Source organism: Phyllobates terribilis, unplaced genomic scaffold (assembly GCF_046119375.1).
Source record: "Phyllobates terribilis strain yellow unplaced genomic scaffold, ASM4611937v1 Scaffold_8__6_contigs__length_399053987, whole genome shotgun sequence".
In the NCBI taxonomy this organism is placed as follows: Eukaryota; Metazoa; Chordata; class Amphibia; order Anura; family Dendrobatidae; genus Phyllobates; species Phyllobates terribilis.
This window is the reverse complement of record NW_027362768.1, coordinates 289,204,556-289,220,184: the sequence shown is the minus strand read 5'-3', so window position 1 is coordinate 289,220,184 and position 15,629 is coordinate 289,204,556. Positions and strand designations below refer to the sequence as shown.

Genomic DNA, 15,629 nt, shown 5'->3' with positions numbered 1-15,629 from the left:
GTTCACAATAACAGTAATTTTGACCAGGAGTGTCCAAACTTTTACATGCCACTGTATCTGTCTATATCTGTTTATCTAAACAGAAAAAAAAATCTATCTATCTATCTATCTATCTATCTATCTATCTATCTTTACTTACCCTGATATCAAAAATATTTAATCTTTTATTTAAATAGTTTTTCCCTATTTTGGAAAACCTCTGCATCTTGTTTAAAAAAAGAACAAGCAAACTGTGCTTTACCCACCCTCCCCAAGTCCAGTACTGTGCCTCACCCACTGCTCCCATTGTTTGTTATTGTCTGCAGTGATGACATCACTTCGAGAATGCTGCAATCCATCAGTGAAATCAGCAGCTCATGCCATCAACTTTAGCAGAGCCGCTTATCTTTGTAATTGGTTGCAGCACTATCGATATTGACATCAGCACTGCACACAATAGCAAACAATAGGAGCCTCGGCGGAGACTCAGCATTGGACCTGGGGAGGGTGAGTAAAGAACTGTTTGTTTTTTAAAACAATATGCAGCTGGGGGGGGACCAGGGATTTTTTGAATCCACAAAACCCCTTTAAGTCATATACATTTGTCTACCATCTACTAAGACGTACATGATTCTGTGTTTTCATTTTTTTTATATTTCTATAAATCCGGATATAAAGCTACCATACAGCGTCATGCAAACAATATGTAAACCGTTCACGCCTGTAAATTCTGTATTATCTGAAGAATATAAACCCGTGCCAGCAACAGTCTAGAAATGTCACTGCTGCCTTCTGGTGTATTCACTTTAGTGCAAACATAATGAAACCATGTAAAACATAAGTTGTTCATTCTTCATTTTTATACAATGGCTGACTATATCAGGAATAACTAGGTTTACAATAAAAATGTCCCTGAATGGCAGTGAAATAGACTTTTACAAGATATCTAGCCTACCTTTAAAAATTTCTCAACTCAAGGCTTACCCCTTAGCATGGAGACACATGGCCTCCTTAGACTGCTATAAAAAACGATGTCAAGTGCGGTACAGGACCCCTTGGAGTGATGTCACTGTTGATATACAAAGATGCAGCAATGATCCCATGCACACTATATGACCACGTATTGAGGGTATCATTTAAAGGGAACCTGTCAGAAAGTTTTTGCTTAATCTAATCTAATCTTAGCACAGTATAATGTAGTGGCTGAGACCTTGAGTCCAGCGATATGTCACTTACTGGGCTGCTAGCTGTTGTTTCAATAAAATCAGTTTTTTCTCAGCAGGAGATTATCACTACAGGATCGTGCCTCCTAGTCCTCCTGCTTTGTGTAACCATGCCTACATCACTGATTGGCAGCTTTTTGTCAATATACATTGTACACAGTAAGTTGCCAATCAGTGGTGTGGGCGGGGTTATACACAGCTCAGCATTCAGAGCTCTGCTACATCTGCAGCAGAGAAAACTGTGATTTTATTACAACTGTGCACCCACTAAAGTAAGTGATATATCTCTGGAATCAGAGTCTCTGCCTCAAAACCTGCTGACAAATTCCCTTCAAAAGTTGCTACTGTACAGACAGTAGGAAAAGGAGCAAACTGATTGCAGGAGCAGAGCACACACAAGGTTGGTTTATAGGCTGCCACCATGGAGGAACATTGCTCTGCTTTAGAATTGTAGACACTGGACAAATGACTACAAATATGTTCATACCACTGGCAGACTAAGACAGAAGAGACCCCTGAGCAAGCACAATATGTGGGCCCTTTGCAGCCCAATAGTTCAGGATAATGCACAAGTCCACCTGCTTTGAAGGTGGTAGTCGCCCCCTAACCTCCCGGGCCCCTATGCGGCCACACAGGTTGCAGAAATGATTTGTCCACCCCTGGTTCACTCCTTTTATCCCCTGTAGAAACTAAGCCAAGCACCTATATTCTATTGTACTGTTTCCTCTGCATCATCATAAAGACAACGTAGATTAAATGCGAAACAATGCTGCGTGTACCCGAACATTGAGCGTTCAGCTCACAGCAGGTTTCATTTACATAGATGAGTTAAATGTCTTTTTTTTTTTATCAACAACTGTATACTGGATGGTTAGAACTATTTATTTGTTCAAGAAGAATTATACTTTTGAACTTTATAAATGGTGTAAACATTTTTTTTTCTCTTTTGAATAACAAAGTTTCTAGTTCACTACTGCACAAAAGTAACCTTTTCATTTGGCAAGAGTTTCGGAAAGCACAGTATGATCCCCCAAATGTGTTCCCCATACAGCCCTCCTTGCACTATAATGGGTCTACATACAGTACTGTATAATGACCCCACACCCCTCCACACTATATAATAGCCCCCACTAGCCCTCCACACAGTATATTGGCCCCCACATGGCCCTTCACATTTTATAATAGCCCCCACATAACCCTCCATAAAGTATAAAGGCTCCCACATAGCCCTCAAAATATTATAATAGCACCCACATAGCCCTCCATATAGTATAATGCACTCCCAATAGTCCTCCATATAGTATAATGCACTCCATAGTCCTCCATATAGTATAATGCACTCCCAATAGTCCTCCATATAGAATAATGCACTCCCCATAGTCCTCCATATAGTATAATGCACTCCCAATAGTTCTCCATATAGTATAATGCACTGCATAGTCCTCCAAATAGTATAATGCACTCCCCATAGTCCTCCATACAGTGTAATGCACTCCCCATAGTCCTCCATATAGTATAATGCACTCTCCATAGTCCTCCGTATAGTATAATGCACCCCTCATAGTCCTCCTATAGTATAATACACTTCCCATATTCCTCCGTATAGTATAATGCACCCCACATAGTCCTCCATATAGTATACTACACTCCCCATAGTCCTCCATATAGTATAATGCACTGCCCATAGTCCTCCATATAGTATAATACATTTCCCATAGTCCTCCGTATAGTATAATGCACGGCCCATAGTCCTCCGTATTGTATAATGCACTCCCAATAGTCTTCCATTTAGTATAGTGCACTCCCAATAGTTGTCCATACAGTGTAATGCACCCCATAGTCCTCCATATAGTATAATGCACTCCCTGTAGTTCTCCATACAGTATGATGCACTCCCCATAGATCTCCATACAGTATTATGGTTACTACAATTTAAAAAAAAAAAAAACAATACTCACCTCTCCTCCTCGTTCCCCCGCTTCTCCGGTCTCTGCAGCGAGTGTTCTGAAGTACCACACATCTCAGCACAGCAGGCGCCATGTAATGATGTCATCGCACCTGCTTCGCTGAGACGTCAAACAGCGAGGAAGAATGATGGAGGAGGAAGCATAAGCTGACGCTCCCTCTCTCATCATTACTTTCAACTGTATTGGCATCCACGTGGACAGCCGCGATTGGCGGCACGCGACTGTGTATATATATATACAGTACAGACCAAAAGTTTGGACACACCTTCTCATTTAAAGATTTTTCTGTATTTTCATGACTATGAAAATTGTACATTCACACTGAAGGCATCAAAACTATGAATTAAAACATGTGGAATTATATACTTAACAAAAAAGTGTGAAACAACTGAAAATATGTCTTATATTCTAGGTTCTTCATAGTAGCCACCTTTTGCTTTGATGACTGCTTTGCACACTCTTGGCATTCTCTTGATGAGCTTCAAGAGGTAGTCACTGGAAATGGTCTTCCAACAATCTTGAAGGAGTTCCCAGAGATGCTTAGCACTTGTTGGCCCTTTTGCCTTCACTCTGCGGTCCAGCTCACCCCAAACCATCTCGATTGGGTTCAGGTCTGGTGACTGTGGAGGCCAGGTCATCTGGCGTAGCACCCCATCACTCTCTTTCTTGGTCAAATAGCCCTTACACAGCCTGGAGGTGTGTTTGGGGTCATTGTCCTGTTGAAAAATAAATGATGGTCCAACTAAGCGCAAACCAGATGGAATAGCATGCCGCTGCAAGATGCTGTGGTAGCCATGCTGGTTCAGTATGCCTTCAATTTTGAATAAATCCCTAATAATGTCACCAGCAAAGCACCCCCACACCATCACACCTCCTCCTCCATTCTTCACGGTGGGAACCAGGCATGTAGAGTCCATCCGTTCACCTTTTCTTCGTCGCACAAAGACACAGTGGTTGGAACCAAAGATCTCAAATTTGGACTCATCAGACCAAAGCAGATTTCCACTGGTCTAATGTCCATTCCTTGTGTTCTTTATCCCAAACAAGTCTCTTCAGCTTGTTTCCTGTCCTTAGCAGTGGTTTCCTAGCAGCTATTTTACCATGAAGGCCTGCTGCACAAAGTCTCCTCTTAACAGTTGTTGTAGAGATGTGTCTTCTGCTAGAAATCTGTGTGGCATTGACCTGGTCTCTAATGTGAGCTGCTGTTAACCTGCGATTTCTGAGGCTGGTGACTCGGATAAACTTATCCTCAGAAGCAGAGGTGACTCTTGGTCTTCCTTTCCTGGGGCGGTCCTCATGTGAGCCAGTTTCTTTGTAGCGCTTGATGGTTTTTGCAACTGCACTTGGGGACACTTTCAAAGTTTGCCCAATTTTTCGCACTGACTGACCTTCATTTCTTAAAGTAATGATGGCCACTCGTTTTTCTTTACTTAGATGCTTTTTTCCTGCCATAATACAAATTCTAACAGTCTATTCAGTAGGACTATCAGCTGTGTATCCACCTGACTTCTGCACAACACAACTGATGATCCCAACCCCATTTATAAGGCAAGAAATCCCACTTATTAAACCTGACAGGGCACACCTGTGAAGTGAAAACCATTTCCGGTGACTACCTCTTGAAGCTCATCAAGAGAATGCCAAGAGTGTGCAAAGCAGTCATCAAAGCAAAAGGTGGCTACTTTGAAGAACCTAGAATTTAAGACATATTTTCAGTTGTTTCACACTTTTTTGTTAAGTATATAATTCCACATGTGTTAATTTATAGTTTTGATGCCTTCAGTGTGAATGTACAATTTTCAAAGTCATGAAAATACAGAAAAATCTTTAAATGAGGTGTGTCCAAACTTTTGGTCTGTACTGTATGTATATATATATATATATATATATATATATATATATATATATACACATATATTATACATGTCCTATGTGTCATATAGAGGTGAAACTTGAAGCTCATATACCCTAATATAGTATCTTTAATAGCACCCCCATCGACCATGTGTAATTTATAGTGTTCCATCGTAAGTCCACAAATGCCAGCACAGTGTTCCAAATAAAACAAATAAAAATAGGATATTTTACTCTATTTCTTCACTAACACAGTAAAAACAATGGCATGATCAGTTTGGAGAAAAAAAAAATAAGAGGGACTGATGCGTTTATGACCATTTAGTGCTTATTCGTAGCGGACTGACGCGTTTCTGACCATATGGTCCTTATTCTCTATGAATAAGAATAGTATGGTCAGAAACGTGTCATTCCACTATGAATAAGGCCCATATGGTCATAAACACATCAGTCCTCTATGAATTTGGACCATATTGTCAGAAATGCATCAGTCCACTATGAATAAGGACCATGTGATCAGAAACGTGTCAGTCCACTATGAATAAGGACCATGTGGTCAGAAATGCATCAGTCCACTATGAATATGGACCATATGGTCAGAAATGCATCAGTCCACTATGAATAAGGACCATATGGCCAGAAATGCATCAGTCCACTATGAATAAGGACCATATGGCCAGAAATGCATCAGTCCACTATGAATAAGAACCGTATGGTCAGAAATGCATCAGTCCTCTATGAATATGGACCATATGGTCAGAAATGCATCAGTCCACTATGAATAAGGACCATATGGCCAGAAATGCATCAGTCCACTATGAATAAGGACCATATGGCCAGAAATGCATCAGTCCACTATGAATAAGAACCATATGGCCAGAAATGCATCAGTCCACTATGAATAAGAACCGTATGGTCAGAAATGCATCAGTCCTCTATGAATATGGACCATATGGTCAGAAATGCATCAGTCCACTATGAATAAGGACCATATGGCCAGAAATGCATCAGTCCACTATGAATAAGGACCATATGGCCAGAAATGCATCAGTCCACTATGAATAAGAACCATATGGTCAGAAATGCATCAGTCCACTATGAATAAGGACCATATGGTCAGGAACGTGTCAGTCCCTGTTACGTTTTTTTTCTCTTTCTGATACCATGGTTTTTAGCGTGTTGGTGACGACATAAAATATTCTATTTTTATTTGTAACATTGTGCTGGCATTTGCGGACGTATGATGGAATTGTAAAGTGTCCGTGCACTAGCTATGGTGAGCTGACAGATTTTTTTTCTTTTTGTAATTTATAATGTTGCTGTCATCTTATGTGGCAGAAGAGCTTTTGGGCCCGGTCCAGCACTTATGCCTGGTGTGATGGGACTAGTTGCCTTTTGCACCCTTGAATGATACATGAAGCATGATATCTCACCACTTTAATTTACCCATCCCCAAGCATCCATATTGATGAAATATTAACTGATTGATTGAGCCAGGCTTAGCCCAATGAAAATCTGATTGATAATGCCGTCTTACATAGTAAGTATTACTAATCAGGTGACCCTCTCCAGTCCTCTCCTGCCAAAAACTAACATCCAGGTACTTACTTCCAGACATGATCATAATATTTTATTGCGGTTTTATCCCAACCAACTGTAAAGCGTATCTTCGAAAATAATGCACACTTGGCAACTATGTATTGAGAAGATTTATAAGAAACAATTATGGTTATTGACGTATAGGAAATGTCATATAGAATGATCTTTATGGAAAAGCAGTGAATTTTATAAGCGGTTACTTGGAGTTATAGGACATGATTAGGCGGGAAACATGTCACACTCGAAGAGGTTATATGATGCATGGAGCTGCAAGGACGGGCTGTAAAGAGAGACAGGAATTATAGGCAGCTCAGTTATAGGATGGGAATCTATCAGAATATTGGTTTGGTCTCTTCCTCTCTCCATTGCATCCGCGTTCACGTTCTCTTCATCTTATCTCATTTTTTGCTCTCATTTCATAGCATATTCATCCCCTCTTCCTAGATTAGCTCTCTGCATCTCCTTCCAGATCCTCTCCTCTCTCTGCCTTTGGTTTCAGACCGGAGATGAATTGAGCTGGGGACTAAGGGATGGATACTTTATTAAAAAAACAAATGCTCCCTGCTGTAAAATATTAACAGAGTCTTTTACTAAACTGACCCCCTGTGTCCTTCACAGACTCGCGATGCCTTCCTTTTCATAACCACCTGTCACATTCATACTGACATAATTAAGATGATCACTGGTCACCGAGCGTCTATAGGATGGATACAGTAAAATTTTAAAATTTTTTTTCTTTGCATGTAAATGTGAATTCAATGCCACGGGGCATAAGAGCATGTAAGAAATGAGGCGAGATTTATTAGAATCTTTCTGCGTTATGCTTGTTGAGACAAAAAGCAGGAAAAGGAATCGGCTGTATTGTACTTGGAGCAGCCATATACAACATGGTCCCTAAACTAACAGTAACACTATGTGTCCCCTGCAGATCACAGTGCCTTATGATGCTCTCGTGGGCCCAAGCTTTGACACATTTTTTTTTATTTTAACGGCCTTTGGCTCAATCTTGAGCCATGGTGACTTGATGGATGAACAATCTGTAGGAAGATCGATCTTGGGCAAGCTTAGATAGGTCCACCAGGATCTTCTCCACCATTATCTTGATAGTATCAAGCCATCGGGTTACTGGTCTTCCTCTTCACCTTGTTTCTTCTATTCTTCCGACCATGATGTCCATCTCAGGTGATTGATCTCTTCGTGTGATGTGTGCAAAGTAGGCAAAACGTAGCTTGGTGATCCTTGCTTCGAGTGACATGCCTTGCTTGATTTGTTCTAAAATTGATTTGTTTGTTCTTCTTGCCATCCATGGTATTTATACACATTTCAAAAGTGTCGATTCTTCTGTCTTGTTGCGATATCGTCTAGGTTTCGCATCCATATGACATTATAATGGTGTCTGGCACCCACTAGGCATGGAGTAGGCTCAGAACATGAGCCCGCTCCATACAAAACCTCATATATCATGAGAAGTGGGCAGATGCCAAGCAGAGGGCAGTGCCATTTGACACCGGACCCTCCTCCAACTGACGGGCTTGCAGACATTAGCAGCTGCTGTTAAATCTTCATGATAACCTATAAGATCTTGAAGATCGAGATCCTGATGATATCTCCCATGTGTGTACCCTACGTAAGGAGTTCCTGAGAATAATTTTGTGTAGTTTGTTCAATAAACTCCTGTCTGAGCAGAGGTCCAAGATATGAGCTCAACATCAGGGATGGGGATTGGGATTAGGAAAGGGATTGTTTTAAGTAGGTAAATTAATTTCTAATGAACTACAAATACCATTTCGGAATTTTTTTTCTAGGTTTATCTCCATTCTTAGACAAACTTTGCCAAAATGTTCCTTATCTACAGATAATTTCTAGAAATGAGTGAATCTTTTGAAGTTCGAATTCACCGAATTTTTCCCCCAAATTTGATCATCAATGAATCGATTCACTGCAAATCAAAAGAACTGCAAAATCTTTAACTGCCCTGAAATGATGTATGTAACACTCTGAGGTCTCCTAGGACTGTATCATACCCCTTTAAAGCTCTATAACACAAACAAAGCCCTGGTAATGTCAAAGCGGCTTTAACATATATGGCAATGGAGAATCAGCTGGTAATCGATGGTAACTAACAGCCTATTCCTAATCTTTTTCACTTCTGTCACACAACATCAGTACAGTTTCTTCACAGCTTTATGGCTTTCTTTACCTACAGTGGCATGTAAAAGTTTGGGCGCCCCTGGTCAAAATGACTGTTATTGTGAACAGTATAGCAAGTAGAAGATGAAATGATCTCTAAAAGGCCTAAAGTTAAAGATGACACATTTCCTTTGTATTTTATATATTTTTCATCTTTTACATTTTAAAAATTACAAAAATGAAAATGGGCCGATGCAAAAGTTTGGGCACCCTTTGAGATTTGTGTGCTCGGATATCTTTGACCAAGTTTTCAGACCTTAATTAACCTGTTAGGGTTGTGACTTGTTCACTATCATCGTTAGGAAAGGCCAGGCGATGCAAATTTTCCAGCTTTATAAAAATCCAGCCTCCTCTAACCTTGTGCTAAAAATCAGCATCCATGGCTTCTTCTAAGCAGCTGCTTAGAACTCTGAAAACAAAAATGGTGGAGACCCACAAAGCAGGAGAGGGGTATAAGCAGATAGCAAAGTGTTTTCAAGTTGCCCTTAGCTCAGTTTGAAATATAATTAAGAAATGGTAGTTAACAGGAAGAGTGGAGGTCAAGATAAGGTATGGAAGACCAAGCAAAATTTCAGTGAGAGCTGCTCATAGGATTGCTAGAGAGGCATATCAGAACCGCGGCTTGACTGCAAAAGATCTTCAGAAAGATTTTGCAGACTCTGGCATTGTGGTACATTGTTCTACTGTTCACAGACACCTGCACAAATATGGCCTTTATGGAAGAGTCATCAAAAGAAAACCTCTCCTGCATCCTCACCATAAAATTCAGCAGCAGAAGCATGCAAAAGAACATCTAAAGAAGCCTGATGCACTTTGGAAACAAGTCTTGTGGACGGATGAGGTTGAAATACAACTCTTTGGCCACAATGATCAAAGGTGTGTGTGGAGAAAAAAGGGCACAGAATTTCAGGAAAAGAACATCTCGCCAACCATTAAGCATGGGGGTGGATCAATCACGCTTTTGGGTTATGTTGCAGCCAATGACAGGGGGAACATTTCACTGGTAGAGGGAAGAATGGATTCAATGAAATGTCAACAAATTCTTGATGCAAACATAACATCATCTGTAAAAAAGCTGAAGTTGAAAAGAGGATGACTTCTACAAATGGATAATGATCCTAAACACACGTCAAAATCCCCAATAGACTATCTAAAAAGGCACAAGCTGAAAGCTTTACAATGGCCCTCACAGTCCCCTGATCTGAACATCATTGAAAATCTGTGTCTAGATCTCAAAATAGCAGCGCATGCAATAAGACACAGGAATCTCGCTGAACTGGAAGAATTTTCCAAGGAAGAATAGATGAAAATCCCTCAAACAAGAATTGAAAGACTCTTGGCAGACTACTAAAAGCACTTACAAGCTGTGATACTTTCAAAAGGGGGTGCTACTAGGTATTAACCAAGCAGGGCGCCCAAATTTTTACTCTGGCCCATTTTCCATTTTGTAATTTTTAAAATGTAAAAGATGAAAATATTTTTTTTTCCTAAAATACAAAAGAATTGTGTCATCTTTAACTTCAGGCCCTTTAGAGATAATTTAATCTTCAACTTGCTTAACTGTTCACAATAACAGTAATTTTGACTAGGAGTGTCCAAACTTGTACATGCCACTGTATCACTATAGCTAAGCTGTGAACTGTGACTTCCTCTCACTATCCAGATTCATCACAAAATTGCTGCTGCCTTCCCTGCCTCTGCTTTTATGCAGGCTATAATAGCCTGATTGGCTGTGCTATACCATGTGATCTGATTACTGCAAGGCATTATTGAGAATCCTATGCAAACGAGCCAGAGGGCATGTGAACCTTGTCTTGCTGATGCAATCTTTTGCAATATCTAAAATGGCAATGGTCATTTTAACCAATCTGCACAGAGGGAATAGCAAATAGTTCAAATTTCCTGAGTTCAGTGAATTCCTAAAAATGAATTTAATTTGCATCATATTGATTCGCTCATCTCTAATCATTCTCCATACAAAAAACAAAATTACAATTAATTTTACTTTCAAAACTCTGTTTACTGCTGTGCAGGCACCATGTTTGTATGTGTGCACAAGGCTTTACAGCAGCCTGTAGACAGCTCGTGGTCCTCTGACTACAGACTGCTATAAAATCAGAAATGTCTAATACATGGTGGGGATGAAAATGTCCACTTTCCACATCTGTCTCCTCAATTCAGATGGATACAGAGGTGGACATAGACAACTTTGATGTGGTCTGTGGTCATAAATCAGCCGAGAGGAGCTCAGAAAAAGAAACAGTTACAGAGTCACCATCAGACAGTCACACGGCAGGTGCAGACGAGCGTATTTTCTGTTAGAGTGGGAGCCGACAAAACATCAGATCGCACTCGAACCAAAGTTATTCTATGGGGCTGTGCACATGTCCGATATTTTCCTCCGACAGTAAAAATTGCAGCATGCCCAAGCTTGATTTGATATTCGGATCGCACTTGGCCATGTAAGTCAATGAGACCGTGGAAACCATCAGAATGCACTCGGTTGATATCTGAGTGCAGTCCGATCAACACGCACTGACAACATGGGGAAGATGGAGAATTTTTTTTTCTCCATCTTCTCCTCATCCGAGAGAATTGGATCACACCGTGATCACACGCTGATCAAACTCTTCATTTGCATAATCGACCCAATTCTCTCAAATGTGATCATCTCATTCCCTTGCCCATAGTGGGCTGACTGACGGATTCTCTGTTAACTCATTCTGCAGCCAGCAATAGACAGTACAACGCAGAGGATATTAAAGGCAAATGGTGCAAACATTTTAATGAAAATCAATTACAAAAATATTTTTTAGCCCAAAATAAGTGCAATTAGGTAGAAAAGAAAGTTGTCACAGAAGGTGGACACAAATCCTTTCTACTGCACTTTTAGACTCTGCTTACGATCTGTAACACCAGCACTAATAGTAATGTCATGAAATGATAAAAATCTGGTCCTCTAGAAAAAGAAATTAGGGGTGGACATAGCATTGGTGCAACCAGGAACCCAAGAGATAAGGGGGGCACTACCACCTCCAAAGCAGGTGGAATTGTGCATTATGAGGAGCTATTGGACTGGAAAGGGCCTTTATATTGATCTTGCACAGGGGCCTCTTCTGTCTGTGTCCGCCACTGCAGGAAATTCTCTCTCCTGATGATTGGATCCTTTATGTTAGCTCTAGTAGGCGTCAGCTAAGCAATATTTTGTGGGGGTGACAGGTAACACATATAGTATGCGTGTATTCATAGCGATTGTCATGACCCAAGCTATTCCAAGGATTCAGGATGATAATTGCCAATGAAGATGTCCACCTCATACATGAACAGTACTGTTATTTGGCATGGTTGCTCTGTACTACGTGCAGTACATTATTTACGATGGTGTAAATATTCATATTATGGTCATAACAGTTTGGAAACTCGGCAATTGCTGGTCGACGGCGTAGGAAAACTGTAGGATGTAAACAGAAAGACTTGAACACCCTTAGGCATTAGTTATCTGCAACCCACTCGTAACATGTTCCCATCAACAGTCTACTCTAAGTGTGTTGGTGTAAATCCCAAAGTCGTTTGTTAACTAGTTCATTCCTGGAGAAAACTCCAAAGCAGCCATCATTTCCTTAACATTGTCAAGAGGGGGGGTTTGATCCAAAAGAGAAAAAGCTCAATTTAACAAGTCAAGGATCTCGGGAGAGTAGGAGAGAGGAGGTGTTGCGATATAGTGGTTAAGGTGTTAATGTTTATTACTGAAATGTGTGGGTTTGATTCCTGCGGGTATGATTCCTGGTGATCTCAGATAAACCTCACTCCTTCACTTCTTCGAGTCCCTCGAGAGTGTTTATGATGATGTAACTTCTGGTTTATGCCCTAATAAGAAAGATAGCTGTGGGCTTGTCTGCCGATTTCACCAAAGACAGGTGCACCAACACATTGCCACTGTCCGCATAGGGACACTTTATGAAACCATCAGCAATAGCTAGGGATGACTTGGCGAAACCTACTAATTCAAAAGGAGAGTCCATTTTGTTTTGTATATTAAATATATGCAAAGCTAGAGATGCTTCTCGCTAGACAAATATATCAGATGTTTGATTGAATGCTATGGTCTGTGTCTAGTATCAGGCACACCCAATACAATTCTGGAAAACAGCATATATTTTTCACCATTGCACCTTCATTGATTACTATCTAATAATATTTTTGTTATTTTTGTTATTTTGTATCATGTAAATTTTGATATTTGTTTGTTTTCCCAAATGTCATATCTTGTTTGCTGCCTAGTTAACGGTGTGTCCATCTCTGCCCATCGGGTCCATGTAGTTGGTATTGGCCCTTTTCTTCAACTCCAAACATAATTTTCTTCTAGTGATTTTAGACTTCATAAATAGCTTCAATCTGTTCAAAGGGGTGGTCCGAAACTAAGATTTATTTTAATCCTATTTAATGTCAGAATCTAATCTCTTGTCTAATATACTTTGATTAAAAAGTCCCTATCATTACCTCACTACACTATCTAACTTCTTTATCTTTTACACCTGCCTCCTGTTTGATGACGCGTCATTTGAGAATCCCGGTGCATGCTGGAATACACAAATGAGACGTCATCAGGGGGCAGAGGCTGCGGTCACTGCTGCAACCTCTACCCCCACCCTGAAACAAAGCGTCATCAGTGACATCCATTTCAGGGGCTGGGCTAGTCCCTTCTTTACTGAGCATGTGACAGCTTTCAATTCCGACATGTGTTCAGTATAACCTTGTCACTAATATTCTTTGTAACGCAAAGTGACAGTGCGCTCCTTCGTCAGCTCTGATGAGAAGCGAAGAGCCGACAAGAGAGTGAACTGTCAGTGTGCATTGTAGGGAGAAATACCAGCGCTCAGAGACCAGACTCTCCCCTGCAAGTGACATCACTGATGGCGCTTTGTTTCAGGGTGGGGGCAGAAGTTGCGACAGTGACCGAAGCCTCTGCCCCCTGATGATGTTTTGTTTCCCAGAATGAACTGGGATTCTGAAATGAAGCATCATCAAACAGGACGTAGATGTAAAAAAAACAGTGTAGTGAGGTAACGATAGGGAACTTTTGATTAAAGTATATTAGAAAAGAGATTAGATTCTGACATTAAATAGACATACATTTAGGATTAACATAAATGTTAGTTTCAGACTAACTCTTTTAGCTTTGAAGAGGAATTACAGCCATTAAAATGTATAATTTATGCACAGAAGGAAAAGGTCTAGTAAGTGCACTCATCTGTTTCTGTACCTTCCCTAAAGTAATATAGTAAAGCATATTAACTAATACTTAATATATTATAAATCCTCCTCCCCACAAAGCCATCAGTGGGGGTTCTAGTATAGACGTTCTCACCAGTCTAACAATGATCACCTATAATGTACTGTAAACAGGTGATAAATCTTAAAAGGAACCTTTCATTAAATGTATGCTGCCCGAACTACGACAGCATGAATCCGAGCCTCTTCTCCACCCATCTTCCCTAGACTGACAGGTCTCTCCCTATGTAAATACATAAGGAGAGACCTGTCAATCAACTGGAGCAAGGGGAGAAGCCATCTGTTGGCCGCACTGGACTAGTCCGTTTTCTCTGAAACGCTGCAGTAAAACATACATGGTCACAATCACACAGCCAGACTCTGATTCATACTGCTCGTGGTTCAGGCAGCAGAAATCGAATGACAGGCTTCCTTTAGGTGCAATACCCCTTTAAAGCTTGTCGGTACAGGACTATGTCAACAGATTTCTAGATTTCATATATTAGATTGTATTTCATGTTACCAAAAAAAATTTAGCATTTTAATCTAGATTATGTCGTTTATACATCAATGCAAAAAAAAAAAATGAATCTGATTTAGTTGAAGTTGCTCATAACGAATGAAACCAGCAGAATCTGCAGCGACCATCCAAGATGAAACAAGGCCGTATGTGAGCACTGGAGGCTTTATTCTTGTGTACGTGGCATTTTAGCGTGGAGAGATTTTACACTGGTTATGTCACGGCTTATTATAAATGCATAAGGCTGTTTTAGTATTCCGCCTCTCACTTTTATATTTTTTCTCATTGCCACTTTCTTAGTGCCAAGTCAGTATCTCAGGACAGCTCCCCTCCGCTTGTTACAGTCTACCTGCTCTCCTCATCCATTTACACTACAGCCATCTTTTCGGGTTACCTTTGCTCTCCTGACATGTCGAGGTTACTAAACACCAAAATTACCCATAAAATAACAATTCTAGAACAGATTTTCCTTAGAACATTGCGTTGTGCCATTGCTCTGTTGTTCTTCGGGGAAGTATCTAAAACAATTGACAACTGGGCTTTACCTTTGTCGCTTGTAAGTGACATATCCCTACATGCGCCGATGTTGTCCAGTTGTTGCTGAAAAACACTCCCTACTGACAAGAAGTAGGGCATCCATATCTATCAATTTAAGGCTAGGTGCACACAAGCGTATTTTTTGTCATCCAAGAAAATCGGGTCAGTTATGCCAATGACATTCTGATCAAACACTGATCAGAGTTGTCCACACAGTTCGATCCGATTCTCTTGGTTGAGGAGAAGATGGAGAAAAATTCTCGATCTTCTCCATTCTATGAGGCCACAGAAATCGGACTGCACTCCGATGTCATTTGAGTGCAGTCCGATGTTTTCCAGGCTCTCATTGACTTGTATGGCCAAGTGCGATCCGAATATCGGATCAAACTTGTACATGCAGCAATTTTTTCCTTGGATAGTCTCTAAAATATCAGATACGCGCACGGCCCCATAGACTAACATTAGTCCCGATACGATCTGATGTTTTGT

At 40.5% G+C, this 15,629-nt stretch overlaps 1 protein-coding gene across 1 annotated transcript in view; it reads left to right on the top strand.

The window, feature by feature from the left end:
* CACNG2 (calcium voltage-gated channel auxiliary subunit gamma 2) overlaps nucleotides 1–15,629 on the top strand; it is a 160,947-nt gene that overhangs the window by 15,643 nt on the left and 129,675 nt on the right. The gene's annotated exons all lie outside the window — the stretch shown is intronic.